The sequence below is a fragment of the Motacilla alba genome, chromosome 8, assembly GCF_015832195.1.
Source record: "Motacilla alba alba isolate MOTALB_02 chromosome 8, Motacilla_alba_V1.0_pri, whole genome shotgun sequence".
Taxonomy (NCBI): Eukaryota; Metazoa; Chordata; class Aves; order Passeriformes; family Motacillidae; genus Motacilla; species Motacilla alba.
The window spans coordinates 28,316,132-28,330,631 of NC_052023.1; the positions used below are offsets into that span (position 1 = coordinate 28,316,132).

Genomic DNA, 14,500 nt, shown 5'->3' on the forward strand with positions numbered 1-14,500 from the left:
AACCGGAGCATATCATGACTCCCTCAGGGCATTCCCTCACAACCTCTGGCGTTCTCGCCATGGGTGTCAGACAAAGGGCATGCACGCTGATGAATCCCATGCTGAAGAGCATTTGATGCTGCTCTTTTGCCAGCACAGTGGGGCCAGCTGTGGAAGGCAGGGCTGCAGGCAGCATCCCCTGCCAGCATCCCCAGGGCCTGACACTCACCAGCATTTCATTCTACCCAGGCGATCCCAGTCAGCATTTAAGCCATGCTTTGGCATTTCTTAGCTGCTTGCTGCTCAAAGGAATCACTTTGTGCATTATATGGCAGAGCTGGGTGCCCGTGCTGCCTTCCCCATGCCCAGGCCAGGGAGAGAAGGGCTGTGAGTGTGCAGAGATTCCTCACTGAGACGGCAAGTTCTGCCTCTTGGGGCACTCACATTCAGCACAAAAAATAGGGAGGGGGAAAGAGCATGTTGACAAATCTATATATTCATACCTGTATGTATGTCATTATGCTAAGTCATGGTGAGACAAAGTGGATTGGCTACAGTCTTGACGTGCTAAAATTAGGTTTTATGTAAAATAAGTATTTGCTTCATGTAGGGCATGTTGGTATTAAGATTTATTTTCATCCTGACTTATATTAGTGCTTGGTATGATTGGGCAAAGCCCTGGGCACACGCATATCATTTCCATTCACAACATCTACATGGATTCATGACCTAGCGAGCTGAATTGCCTTGCAATCTTTTTTCCACTGCAGAAAGCTTAATAACCATATCAGTCTTAGAGCAAAAAGAGACCCCGTGTATTTGCTCTGCAAGAAGAGCTCTTCAATGGAGTTTCAGGAGGCAGGGAAAGCATCATACCCATTGCCCATGTGGACTCATTTGCCACGCAGGTGTCTGTGGGACTTACAGGACAGTAAATGTTAGTGGAGTGCTTACATAAACTCCAGGACAGCCCCAGAAAAAAAAAAATAAATAAAATCCAATGAGTTTGTTTACTTCAGCTGTTTAACCAAATGGCTTTGGCAAAGGCAGCTCACTGTTGTGAAGAAAGCATGAATTGAATGCTTACAGACTGAGCATGAGGGCCCCCTGCTCCCACAGCCATAGAAATAGCATCAACAGGTGGAAACAGGGAGTTAAATAATGACTTTTATGGCCCCTGGGGCTTTCCTGAGGAACTTCCCCTCACTGTGGGGGAGCAGTTGGAGCCCAGGGGTGGCAGGGACACGGCGTTTATCTCATGGAAGGTCCATCACTAACAGCAGCCAGGGAACTGAGGCTGCCCGTGGGCAGCAAGGAGAGGAGATGAGAACAGGGTGGGAAGAAGCACCTGCTTATCTGCACGGAAGGGGAAAACAGGCACCGTTTGGTTTCTGCTGCAGAGGAGCAGGGGTGACAGGAAAGGCACAGCGTGCGCCGGGACACCGCTGAGAAACCAGAGAGACCTCTGCTCATCCTGCAGAGAAAAACACCTGCCTGCAGATGGGACAGTCACTGCTAGTTTAGTAGAAGGAAGGTGCAGGTTTGTAGAAACCTTTTCTCAGATGGGCAGAGAGATTCCCAAAGGACTGGCTAAGCCCTGGGCTCCTCGGGTCAGGGCTGAGCTGTGACACCCTGATGCAAGTGAGCAGATGAAGGTGTACTCAGAGAGCCTGGCCAGGTCTCTGGAGGAACTGGGGTCACTGGCTCAGCTGAGAGACCAGGTAGTTTTGTCATAAAAGGACACACTGAGGGTTTGTTATGCATCTCCCTGAGAGTCATTTTGGAGCACTGCTGCTGGAGACAGCAAGTCTGCTGGGACAGTGAAGAGTTTGCAAGAGGCTTCTTTCCAGGTGGGAGCTGAGCTGCAGATGCTCAAACCAGCTCTGCTTGCATGTGGCTGAAGAAGGCTTTTTATGTGCCAGTTACAGAACTGACATGAGGACACGCTGCTTTTGTTTGCTTTTTAAGAAGAAAGAATGTTATCAAAAGAAGCCAGCTGTAGAAAGTAAGCTTCTATTGGATACTTGTGGAGCAATCGCCACTGGCTTCAGTATAATTCAACAGAAAGGTATGAAAAACTGGCTGGTATGTGAGGGCTTCATCCTGAAGAGGAGAAAAGGGATTAAGGGATCTCCAGCCTCTTCCAGGTGAGTACTTTTCTCCCCTTTGGCTTATTGCCCACTTTTCCAAGGAGATGCCAGGATGCAGCACGCAGGGCTCCGGAGCTGTGGGCTTTACAACCCCCAAAGCCTTAGCCCACAGAGCTGCTGTCGCCTGCCACGGCCCCTTCCCCTCCTCCTGCTGTCCTGGGGCCGGGGGCTCCCTGCAGGACACTGCAGCCTTGCTCCCAGCTCCACTGGAACACATCAGCACCGCTTCATTCCCTACACGTGGCTTTCTAAAAACATCCGTGGCATTCCCTCACAAGTGTCAGCATCGACCTTCACAGCTGCCATGGCAATGAGCACCACAGAGAAGCCTATAAATAACATCAATGTGCCACACGCTGGCCCTTTTATGAGCCCCACTCTTTTTGATTTACTTATATGCAAGATATTTTACAGGACAACCCAATTAAGCGTGACAGACGGCTGACGATGAATTCCCAGGGATGACTCGCAAACACTTGGTTTTAAACCAAATAAAAGGATGCAGAAGACCAGTGGAAGCTGCTGGTGTGATTTTGTATTACCCTACAACCTCCACAGCAGCAGCCACTGGAGAATACCCCAGTGGAGGAGATGGGCAGAGCTCACCAGGCTGCACCAGGCTGGGAGTTTAGGAGGGTTCTTTAACTCAGGGCAAGGGTCCCACTGAGTTTCTAGGATGCTGCAAGAACCCTGCAGCCAGGTTGCTCCCAGTTTGGTCTACAGCTCGACCTGAGCAGGTCACTGTGCTGTCAATGGAATGCAAAAGTGTGCTCGGCCCCCCTGTGCTGGAACAGAGGCCATGAATTTTGTGTGAGCCACCATGGAACCGAAAGCCCTCGCTCGATGGTGCTTTGGTGGCATCAGCAGGCGCTGTGCATCCAAACTCAGTCATTTTTCCTGCAGCCAGGCTGCTCATCCAGGCTTCCACCACTCCTTCAACACGGGCACTCCTCACCCAGCAACCAGCAAGAGCAATGCTTCACTTGGCGGTTTCATCTGACACTCTGCCATCCCAGCAGTGATTTCTATATTCCAGATAAGCAACGCAGATATAAAACAGAAGAGCCAGGGCTTGCATGGCACGTCTCTCTCAGCCCCTGACAAGTCACAGCTGTCCTGGGAAAGCCTCTTTCACTCTCCAGACCCTCTTCCATTTTCCTGCCTAAACAAATAAACAGCCATGATAGACAGCCCTCACCCCAGAGCTACTCCAGCCTGACCACTTCCCCAGCTTGATGGCATCTTTTTTATGCTCTCCCTGTACACCACTCTACCTCTGGGTCAGGGGAGAGCATTCCCAGCAGATACAGGAGGAAAAAGAGGTTATTTACTGTAGAAATTACTGAAGTTGCTTTCTGCATTGCTCTCTGGGCAAGGCAATGCCTGGATCCTGCCTGAGCTCTGTGAGGCAGGGGCAACAAAGCCCCCATGGCACATGGGGAAAAATACAGGTTCCTCACTTCCAAATGAACACAGCAGCATTTTTTTCAGCTCACTTTAGCTGGAGCCCAGAACTGGATTCAGGCGCAAATGTCCCTTTTTAGATTTTTGATATTGAATGATTTAACAATATTGAGGAAGGCAGGGGCCTCATGAAATCCCATTCAGCCACTTGAAAACCCAATTTCCCCACAATTTTTCAAACAGAGAAAGTTTTGATCAGCTGTGGTTTGATGTTGAGTTGACACCTGAACCCAGGTGGCTGCGAGGTTAATGAAGAGCAATGAGTCCCCACAGTCACCTAAACTACCCACGCTCTGTGATTACTTGGCTTCAGGTTTATAAATTCCCCCCAAAGTCCACATTAAGGCTGTCAGTTCTCCCTTCCCATTCAGCATTTTCTCCTTTTGTGTCTGCAGCATTTTTCTCCACTCTTTATTCCCTTCTCCCTGCATAGTTTTATTTGCCTTTGCCAAGGAAATGGAGCGTAATGCAACTTTGCAAAATTCTTTTGCAACTATAAAATTCCTGTACTCCCTCTGCTAGACTTGGGTGTGAAGAAGGAGTTCAAAGCAATGCTAATCTCATGAAACTCCCGTGAATTTGACACAAGATCTGTGTAGGACTGCAAGGATTCATTGCCAAAGCCTGCTTACCAAGAGGACAGAATTAATTATGAGGTTATGAGCCCCACCATGACCTCCACCCTGAGCGAGGGAGGCACAAGCATTGCCCGAGGTCTGAGGGCACACAGTGCTACCTGAGGTGAAAAACTCTGCTGGTTATTAGCTTGGATGAGTTGTGTAGCTGCAGAAAATGTGGGAAGATCAGAAAAGCCAAGAAATCAAAGGAGGAAGCAAAGACAACACGAGATTGATTTCTGTCAGGGAAGTAAGAAGTGAACAAACCAGTGATTATATTGCTGTAGCTTGCAGAGGGATGGGGGGAGTGGAAGGAAGAGGCTCCCATTCCCAGGGAGCCCAGGGTGGTTCGCTGCTGTGCTGCGCGCTGAAAACCAGCAATCACGCTCCCCGAAATTTAAGATAAATAAGGGGAACTCACACAAGAGTAAACAAGAAGCTGGGTATTTTGCAACCTGATAAAACAGGAGCTCGTAGCTCCACAGGTAAATGAATTATGTGGAAGCTCCCCAGGAAAAGGATGTGTAGCAGCAGCATAAACTTCAGTGGCACCCCTGGTGAGCGGTACCACGAGACTGAGGGCGAGGGGAGGTGCTGCTCAGCAGAGCCACGATGCAGCAGGTTCTCCTGGAAAAAAACAGGGAAGCTGTTGCCAGCCAGGACCTTGCTCGCAGAGGCAAACTTCAGCAGGAGCTTAAAACCCAGTTCTAGAAGAGAATCACAAGGTTCCAATCCGCAGCAGGGAGCCCTTGCTCGGACACAGAACTCGAGCAGCCTCAGCACGAGCTGCTGCTGACACGTCTACAGGAATTTCCTTTGCTTTTTAAACGCAGGCTTGCACGTCCACAAGGGTCAACCCAGGCTGTCCTAGCTTTAATAACTCAAGAACTCAGGACCTTTAATAATCAAGTTCATTTCAGACTACAGTTTGACCTCACCGTGTAAATGACAGGCAGGGGCAAGGCGCGGCTATAAAAACGCGAACCCGCACGGCCTGGCCCTGCTGCTGCTGCAGCAATGAGCCCACAGAAAACAGAAAAGTCATCCCAGGGCAGCAGCAGTGGCAGCTGGAGCTCTTTGCTAATTGCTGAGGACAAGCAGGGACCTGCCATTTGCTTGCTGCCTTGTTGTGTCTGTGTGTGGGAAGGGTGAGGGTACGCTCGCACTCTGCCTGGTTTGCAAACAGCACAGGGGGAAAAGTTCAGCTGGAATGCCTGAGCTGGAAAAAAGCAGCTCCATATGAGGATTAGTAACACAGCTTTCTTCTAAACTGCAGCTACTAAAGACTCCAGAGATGTGCTTGCCTAAGCAGGTGATGCTCTGAGCCACTTAATGGTGCTGGCCCAAAGGCAGCTACCGGGAGCCCGTAACACCTGGGGAGTGAGCAAGGCCAGAGTGCCTCCAGCACGCTCCCAGCTACTCCAGCAGGGTGTGACCCCCAGGAATGTGGCATGGCCTGAAAACACACACACACATGCCCATCTACTTGTGCAACAGCCAGAGCAGCAGTGGCACGTGACAGGCTTCTTTCTTTTGGGAGGCCGGAGAGTTTCCCTGACCCTTCTAGCCCTGAGACCGTGAGAGGTCTGGATGCTTCCAAGGTGCTCATCTGTTTGCTCACTCCAGCCTCACAACCTGAGGAACCCACGTGAGGAACCCAGGGAAGCTGAGGATTTGTTCCCTCCATGGGTCCAGCTGCTTCCAGATGCTTCCTCTGGGAAAAGGAAAAGGTGTGATGAGCTCATGCAAACCAACAAAGATTTCCTTATGTATCCCAAGCACCAAATCCACATTCAAAGCAGGCTCTCTGTGGATGCTCTGCACAGCTGGACTCTCACATGGGTTTGTCTGCAGAGCTGTCACAGTCTGAGACTCTGCTTTGCAGCCAGATTTTTGTATTCTGTGCTGATTTCCCAAGGGTCTCCATTTGGGCTTATCATCCCCACAGGGATCAATAGGACTGCAGCTGCTGTCCTAGCATCTGCAGCCAGCTCTGCTGAGCAGCAGTGTGGTCTGCTGGATAAAGCAGGGGCCGGGAGCCAGGAGCACGGAAAGCCAGCCTAGCTCTGCCAGGAGCCTCTGCCGAGGGCACAGTCAGGCTGATCAGTGTCTTCAGAGCCTCGCAAGGCATGTCCCAGCCGGGCACTGACACCGCTGACCTCGTGTCCTGATCATCTGGGAGAGCACTGAGGAGCCCCGCGGGCGGAGCAGGCAGAGGAGAGCAGGCAGGGTCCATCCCTCCCACCCCAGCCCTTCCCTTGGCTCCGACTTGTGAAGCTCAATGCTGAAAGCCTACAGCATCCATGGCCAGGATCGGGTGAGATGAATGGAATTAAAATAGCCAGGGTAGGCCTACATTGTGGCAACGGGCAGGTGACTGAGATGTCTCCTCTGCCCCAGCTCCACATTTTGGGACAGGCCTGGGATGTCCCAAAGTCTCCAGTCCTTCTGCAGAGAAGCCTGGTGGCTGCAGAGCCAAGTACTGCTTGCTAGCAGAGCCTTTCCAATCTCCCTGAGTGCTTCTGGCCTTTGCCAACCTGTTCTTGGAATTACAATTCTGTGGAATTACAGGTCCAACATCAGGCTGGAACAGCCATACCAGCGACCAGTAGCCACCTAAAGTGATACGGACTCCTAACTCTGGGTTAAAATCTTGATTAGCATCAGCTGCATTCCTTTTTGTGGTGATCCTGTGATCCACAACTGATGCATACTTCATGTTTCGCCACCACCTTCTAAATATCTGTATTAATGCCTCCCTGTCCTCCTTCACTCTGCTCCATGGCCACTGTGCTGGGATGTGCAGTACAGGCACTGCCCAGCACAGGCATTCGAGCCTGATTAGCAGCAGCAAAGCTTTGTTAATACAACTCTACCATGATGCCATCCTAGCCCCTTCAGTCTGGAGGAGCTGGACCCACAGGAAAGCACCCTTGTCCCCCAGTCACTGCACAGAGCCACATCAACGTCGCCTGGGGTGCCACTGGAGCCAGGCCCACTGGCACATTTCCTTGCTACCACACTCCTCCAGCTGCAAGAACACTCTGGTGGAAAAATTATGGATGCACTTTGCCAGGTGCCTGTGTTTGCAGTGATGGATTCTGCATCTGGTTATTAACCTCTTGCAAGAGCTCAGTGTTATCTTGCATGGAAGTAATATTAAGTTAAACAGCTGTTGATAACTTATCTCCCATTATCCACAACTTCATTCAAGGCCAATATTTACTCACATCCCAGGAGCATTGCTGCATTCCCAATGGCACTGTTTGTGAAGTCAAATGAGAGCAATTTTTAATAGGTCTTAGGTACTCAGAGGACCATATTACCCAAGTGCCTCCTAATCCTGAACGTGCAACACGAGAAAACTCTGCAGGGGTTTTACAAGGCCTGGACACAGTGCACCATCTGCAGAGGAGAGCTAATCTGGAGGAGGAAACCCAGCCTGGGGGGGGGGAAACCCAGCCTGGGGAGCATCTCCTGCAGCCACAAAGGTGCTGACCCAAATTCCCCACTGCCAGCATCCTGCCCCAACCACTTGCCATGCTGCTGTTTCTCATCCCCCCTCCCTCAGAAGGCAGGCCAGCCACGGGCCAGCGGGTCCCAAAAGGTCCCAGCCACCAGTGTGACCCTTTCACTTCCCTTTTTCGTCCTGTAATTCAACCAAAGGATCAGAAGAGACATCCCCTGCCACTTCACTCAGTCACTCAGACTAGTGCAGGTTACTCTTAGCTGAACAAAATAATGCCCTGGGATTTCGCTGCAGACTCTGTCAGGAGTGTGTCAGTGGTTTGCTTCACAGTATTTTTCCAGGGAGTCCATTCTCTTCTTTATTACTTTTGCTGATGCTATCACAGTGTGGCAAAGCCTTAGGCAGACTTAGACCCTGCTGTGCTGGACGTGGCAGAAGCAATGATCAGAGAACAGAATTTGCATCCAAAAAAATTAGATCTCTGCAGTATAACTTCTCCCACCATTATCAAAAGGACTGGGATGGAGACTGGGCATTCTGGGATGAGTTCCCAGGCATTTCCTACCCACACAAGCACTGCCATGCACTGAGCAGAGCTCCTGCTGTCCCTGCCTCAAGTTTTCAGGTGTGCAGGCAGTTTCCCAGTGAGCTACACGGCCTGGGCTCCACTTCTGACCTCTCCTCTCCTCCACACCACACTGCAATGAGAAATCAGATCGTGGCGACCACTGGACTGTTTTATGGTGCCACTGGAGCTGGTGGAGTCAGCAGGGCTGAACCCTGATCTGTGAGCAAGTGGCAGCCCTTGGAATGGCCAAGGACTGGCGAGGCGCCGCAGTTAACGCCGAGTCCAAGCTGCAAGTAGCAGGGACATTTTAAGTGTGTCCCCTGACTCAGTACCCAGCTGTGGTGAGTTTATAGCCTTTGATATTGTTACATTCATCATAAGGAATCTCCCAGTTCCTTGGAAATACAGCATCAAGCTCTCCAGGGCTGGTTTCAGTAGTTTTATTCCCAGGTAATAGCCCTCTCCTTCATTTATAGCTATGTCTAGACACATAGTGAGGAAGGTGCTATAAACGCTTGATGGAAAAACCCTGTCTACCTCCTAATTCCTGCATTTCACATCCTCAGCGTGCACAGAGGACATGGTTGTAAAGGCTGTGCTCACACACTTTCCCATGCCACCAGCCCCGTGTGACAGCAGCTCGCTGTCCCTGGCACGGGGACACAGCTGGCGCAGCCCAGAGGGTGGCAGGGGCAGGAGGCTGTTTGCTCAGGTCCTGCAGGAGGCTCTTTGCTCAGGTCCTGCATTCTGCCTGGAGAAAATGGCCAAGTGAGAAGGAAAGAAGGAAGAGAAGCTGCAAAACCCCTTGGGAAGACGCAGCAGGAGCAGCTCTGCTCCTCGTGGCATTTCTCAGCACTGCCCTTCCAAGCACCAGGCAGGACAGTGTGAAGAGGAAGAAATTAAACTCATATGTAAACAAGAGGAAGGAGAGGATATGTTTATTCCTTTTTTTGGGGATGCTGATTCAATATGAATCAAAACCAAGAAAATTAACATAATGGGATGAAATTCTACACTGTTCAAGGCCTCTATGAATGTCAAAAAATCATTCACTAAGTTTAAATACCGTGTTTAATGCACCCATAATTCCAGTGGCATAATTCCTTGTGCAGAGTGAGTCTGACTACCTGTTTTACATCTCCCCAGGGCACTGGAAACAACTGGGGCCTCTGAGCAGGGTGAGAGTGGCCAGGGTAAATACAGGCTGGAGCCTGGGGATGACCCCATGTCCCCGAGACAGGGCACATCACGGGCAAGAATTAAATCACAGCCCCGTGGAAGATGATGGTGCTGCTGACCAGGACCAAGCACACCTGGGAAGGGGCTTGGGATGGGGCTGATTAGCAACATCCCACCTCGGCCAAAACACAGAATCATTCAGACTTCAAAAAGCTGCTAAGGTTGTAGAGTCCAACCACTAACCTAGCACTTCCAAAGTCACCCCTGAATGACATCCCTAAGTGGCACATCGTTTAAATCCCTCCAGGGAGGGTGACTCAACCACTTCCCTGGGCAGCATGTTCCAATTCTTGACAATCCTTTCTATGAAGTTTTCCCTAATATGCATCCCAAACCTCTCCTGGTGAACCTTGAGACCATTTCCTCTTGCCCTATCTTTTTACCTGGAAGAACTGGGCAACTCCCACTTTTTAGAGCCTCTTTTCAGGTGGTTGTAGAAAGCTGTAAGGTCCCCAGTGAGCCTCCCTTTCTTCAGCCCGAGTTCCCCAGCTCCCTCAGCCACTCCTCATCAGATTTGTGCTCCAGACCCTTCACCACCTTTGTTGCCCTTCTCTGGATTTGCTCCAGCACCTCAATGTCCTTCTTTGAGTGAGTGGCCCAAAAATGAACTCAGACAAAGCAGAGAGACAGTCAGATGGTGAGTGAGCCTGTGACCCACCTGGGGTGACTCTGCTGCCAGCAAAGGTGGTGGTGCCAGTTGTTGTCGACTGTTTTTTAGCTCTTATGTGTATTAATGCACTGCACAGCACTTGGAGCCTTCAAGATAAAAGGTACTTTCACCAGCACTTCAGTGGCTTGTTTCCTATTATAGGTCTGGTTTTGACACTCCCCCAGCCTCTTATCTAACTTTCTCTACAAAGCTCTTCTCACTTTTTCATCTCTCTTCTGTGGTCCCTAGCCAGGGAAAAAAACAAAACAACAAAAACAATACCAACATATTTGTTTCCTTTTCGGAGAGCTTGAGCTTAGTCAGACACAGTGATCTAGAGATAGGAGACTTTCACAAAGGTGATTCTGTAACAAAGAAATATGCATACTTTGCTGTAAACTCCTCTCTTCAAATGGCTTGGTACTTAAGGGAAAAAAAAAGGCCTTTGTTTTTTCTCTTTATGTTTTTAACGAGCCTAGTGAATGTTTTAATTAAGTTGGATAGAAATTTTCACAGTGACTTGATGTGAAAATGTGAGCCTTTAAGAGTCGCCTTTGATGCTTGAGTTATGTTTTAAACACTTGATGAGTCCTGCAGAGCTGGTAATCCTTTTAGCATAGCTAATAGCTGTTGCTGGAGTGCTCCTGGAATCCTGTTTTGTTTCTGTCTTCCGGGCTGGAGGCTCCTCCAGAATGGCAGCAGTCCACCCTGGAGCTGTTTGCAGCTGCCAGACCCAGGAGACCCCACACCACTGAAGACCCCACACCACTGGAGACCCCAGGGCTGGTGGATCTCTGATGGGAGCCACGGGAGCCTTCCAACACACATCACAGGGTGATGCTGGACAGCTCCAGGATCCCCCGCAAGAATGCCACACCTCGGTGGCATTTCAGAGTCGTGTCAGAGGAATTTATGAGCCCATCCTCCACCCCATCAGCCTTCTGGATGGGTCACCTGCAAGAACCGGTGCAGCAGGAGCTCAGGAATGATCCCCCGACCCTGCACCCAGCAGTGGAGCACACACCACAGCCTGTGAGGAGTGCCATCCTCTGCTGTGTTCAGTGTTGCTACCTTAAAATAAGACTTTTCATTATCAAATATTTTGAGTTCAGCTCTCTCCAGATTTGGCAAGCCACCCCATACCTTGTAAACAGGCTTTCCTCTGCTCTCTAGCTCTGGATTTGCTTGAAGGATAGGTAGCAAACTGACTTTGGGGAAATGCAAATGCCTTCCACAAAGGATGCTGCAGGGAGAGATGAAAGCCAACTCCATTTGCATTAGTTCTGTAACTGGATGTTTTCCCTCTCCCGTTTAGACTGTAGTTCACACACACACATTTTCGCCACTAAGCTATTTGTTGTCAGCTGCTCCTCCCAGGAGTTTAGAAGAAATCCCCATTTACACACAAAGCTACTTGTCAGGGCACCGGCAGCAAGCTGCACGGGCAAAAGGAGCATCCCGGGAGCTGGGATTCAGCAGAGCCCTGCCGTGGCCTTTTGGGCAAGTGCCAGCTTGCTGTGTACCCCTGTGCACAGCCGAGCCTGCAGCAGCAGCAGCAGGACCCTCCTGCCACCACCCCCGGGCAGCATTGCTGTCAGAATAACTACAAAAAAACCAAGCTGATGAGCTCCAACCCGGTGCACAGGCTGTGCTTTTCGGTGTCCCACAGCAAAATATCAAGTTGTCCGTTTGTTACAGCAGAGAAGCAGACACAGGAAAGCTCTCTCTCTCTCTGGACCCATGAGCCAAACTGGTGTGCGTACACGGCACTCCTGGGGATGGATATTCACCCCACTGCTGCTGCTGCCTCTCCACAGCAAGGGCCCAGATCCGCCCCTGCGTGTCCTCTGAAGAGCTCCCTGGAGTGCCTGCAGGGCACAGCAAGGCACCCGGAGCCCCACGAGGACACGGGGAAGCAGCACTGGGGACTCGGCGCCAGACTCGAGCTCCAGCTGAGCTGCTGTGCCAAGCCATGCTCACTTCCCTCAGCGCATCGCTCTGAGACCCTCCTCCACCATTTGCGCGGCTTTTTGTACGTATTCCCCTTATTATTTTCTAAAGGGAGCAGGGGGATGCCTCTCTGGCAGCAGCCAGAGGAGTTTAAGAACAGCTATGCTCAGGCAGCCTTTGAAGCCACCGAGGTAAAGGGGATGGGGCTGGAGATCCTAGAACTGCTAGCGTCCTAACCAGAGGCGTTTCTGGCTTAAACAGGCAGCCAAACATCTGCTTCCATCCTGACAGCAAGAGCTTTGCGTCGAGAAACAGATAAAAACCCAGGGAAACCGATAAAAACCCGGTTTATATTCAGTCCTGTCTACTGTTGGTTGCGGCAAAACCCGTAGAGAGCCCTAAAATTGCAGAATCGGTGCTTATTTCACCTTATGTCAGCGATGCTCAGGAGAAGGGGATTTCTGAAGGAGGATTTTTTGCACGCAGCGACCAGACCCCCGTACTCACACCCGTTCTTGCAGATAAACCCAGGGCGCCCTTAGGTACACAACAGGCAGCTGGGGGAAGCCCGGTGCCACCTGTGATCCGTGCCCACAGGGATGCAGCCCCACTCAGCATCAGCGCCAGCAGACCGAGGAGCCGGGCAGGAGCCGCGGGGCACAGCAACCTCGGGAGGCGTGGAGGGGATCCTGCTGGGACTGGGCACCGCTGTGCGCCCACGTGAAGGCGGCTCACAGCTTGAGCCACCCAGGATCCCGGCACAAACCACCACGGGACGCCTAAATCCTCGTGCCAGCTGCCCGGCTGCCCAAGGAGAAGTGTGACAGCGGCATGTCCAGAGGGAGGACTCCACATCTGACCTGTGTCCCCAGAGCAGGAGCACAGGAGCAGGCTGCCCAGGCGATGCGCTGGGCTGAGCACACCTTCCCTTCCGCAGGGCAGAGCCACAGATCGATACCCCACGCCCACGGGAAGTCACAGCTCAGCCGCACAGCCCGTCTGCACGGTCGATGGCGACAGTCTGCCACCGTGCAGGGAAAAGAGGGAAAAGGCTGCAAACGGGGATCTTCCACGCACAGGGGAAGCACCCCGGTAAAATCCGCACCCGATGGCACCGGCAAGGCAGGACCCCCAGCAGCACCCACGGCCCTTGGGGCACATCGGGTCTGCCGGTGGGCAGCGCCTCCGCGGCCGGGGCAGGAGAGGGAAAGTCCCGCTCAGAACGCGTTCAGCGCTCTCAGGGAAACCTGAGCCCCTCCTCGCGTCCCCGGCTGCGCTGCCTCTCCCGTGGGCTACGTCCCCTCTCCCACACTCGCTTTGTGAGGTCGACCGCGAAGGGAACGCGTTCCCGAGGCGGAAACGGGAGCATCCCGAGCCTCCCGGCGCTCAGCCCTGCCACAAGGCTGGAAGGAGTCCGCGCTCCCTGCGGAGAAGCGAGCTCCAAAACGGTGCTCAGCCTCCAGCCGAGGCCTAGCGGGGAGCATCCCCGGGAGCGGGACGGGCCCCGCGGGGCGAGACACCCGCACCCTGAGCAGCAGCAGGCTCCGGCCGTGTCCTTCGGGGCTCCCCCGTCCCGCCGGTCCCTCCCGGGGCTCCCACCCCGAGGCCAGGTTCCCCGAAGCCAAGTTTGGTCCAAGAGCAACAGAACCTTCTCCCGCAGCAGCCCGAGCCGCCGACTCCGCTCTCCCCCTGGCCCCTCGCCGCTGCGGCCGGTCCCGAGCGGCACCCGGGGCCGCGCCGCTGTCCGGCCGGGGGGCTCGGGGCTGCGGGCGCAGCGGGGAGCGGCGGGCGGGGGCGCGCAGCCGGGGCAGCCCCATCGCCGCAGCATCCGCGGGGGGAGCGGCAGGGCGGCGGAAGCGGGGAGCCGGCGCCCGCCGGGACCGCAACGGGGGAAACTTGTGCCGCGTCCGGAGCCCGGCCGGACCATACCGCGGCGGATGAGGGGGGATGCGCGGCGGGCACGGCGAGGCCCCCGGGTGCCGCCGGCCGTGCCTTACCTGCCGGGCCGCTCCGGAGGCTGCAGTCCGCGCCGTAAATCCGTGCGCCGGGTGCGGAGCCGGGTGCGGCGCCGGGCGGGCGGGCGGGTGCCCCCCCCCGGGGCCGAGGAGCCCCGGCCGCCCGGCGCTCAGCCCCGCCGCCCCCGCCGCGCTGCCCGCCGCCCCGCCTCGCCGCCCGCCGCCCCGCCTCGCCGCATCGCCGCCGCTGCCGTCGGGGGCTGCGGCCGCCCCGCCGCCGCTCGCCGCCCCGCGCCGGCCCCGCGGCCCCGCGCCGCGCTCCGCCGTCCGCGGGAGGCGCTGGGGGCGGGCGGGGGGCGGCGCGGCGAGGGGGCCGTGCCCAGCGCCCCTCCGCCCCGCGCCGCCGGCGCTGCGGGCACCGGCCGCCGCCGGGAGGGGCCGGCCGTACCCCCGAGTCCGC

The 14,500-nt window shown here is 53.9% G+C and overlaps 1 protein-coding gene across 1 annotated transcript in view; it reads right to left on the reverse strand.

Moving 5' to 3' along the window:
• The window catches only part of TMEM121 (transmembrane protein 121), a 38,095-nt gene extending 23,847 nt beyond the window's left edge, over positions 1-14,248 (reverse strand). The window contains exon 1 of the mRNA XM_038144582.1: positions 14,083-14,248. The gene's annotated coding sequence lies outside the window, so the exon portion shown is untranslated. The remainder of the gene's footprint in view (positions 1-14,082) is intronic.
• Between the last annotated feature and the right edge of the window lie 252 nt (positions 14,249-14,500).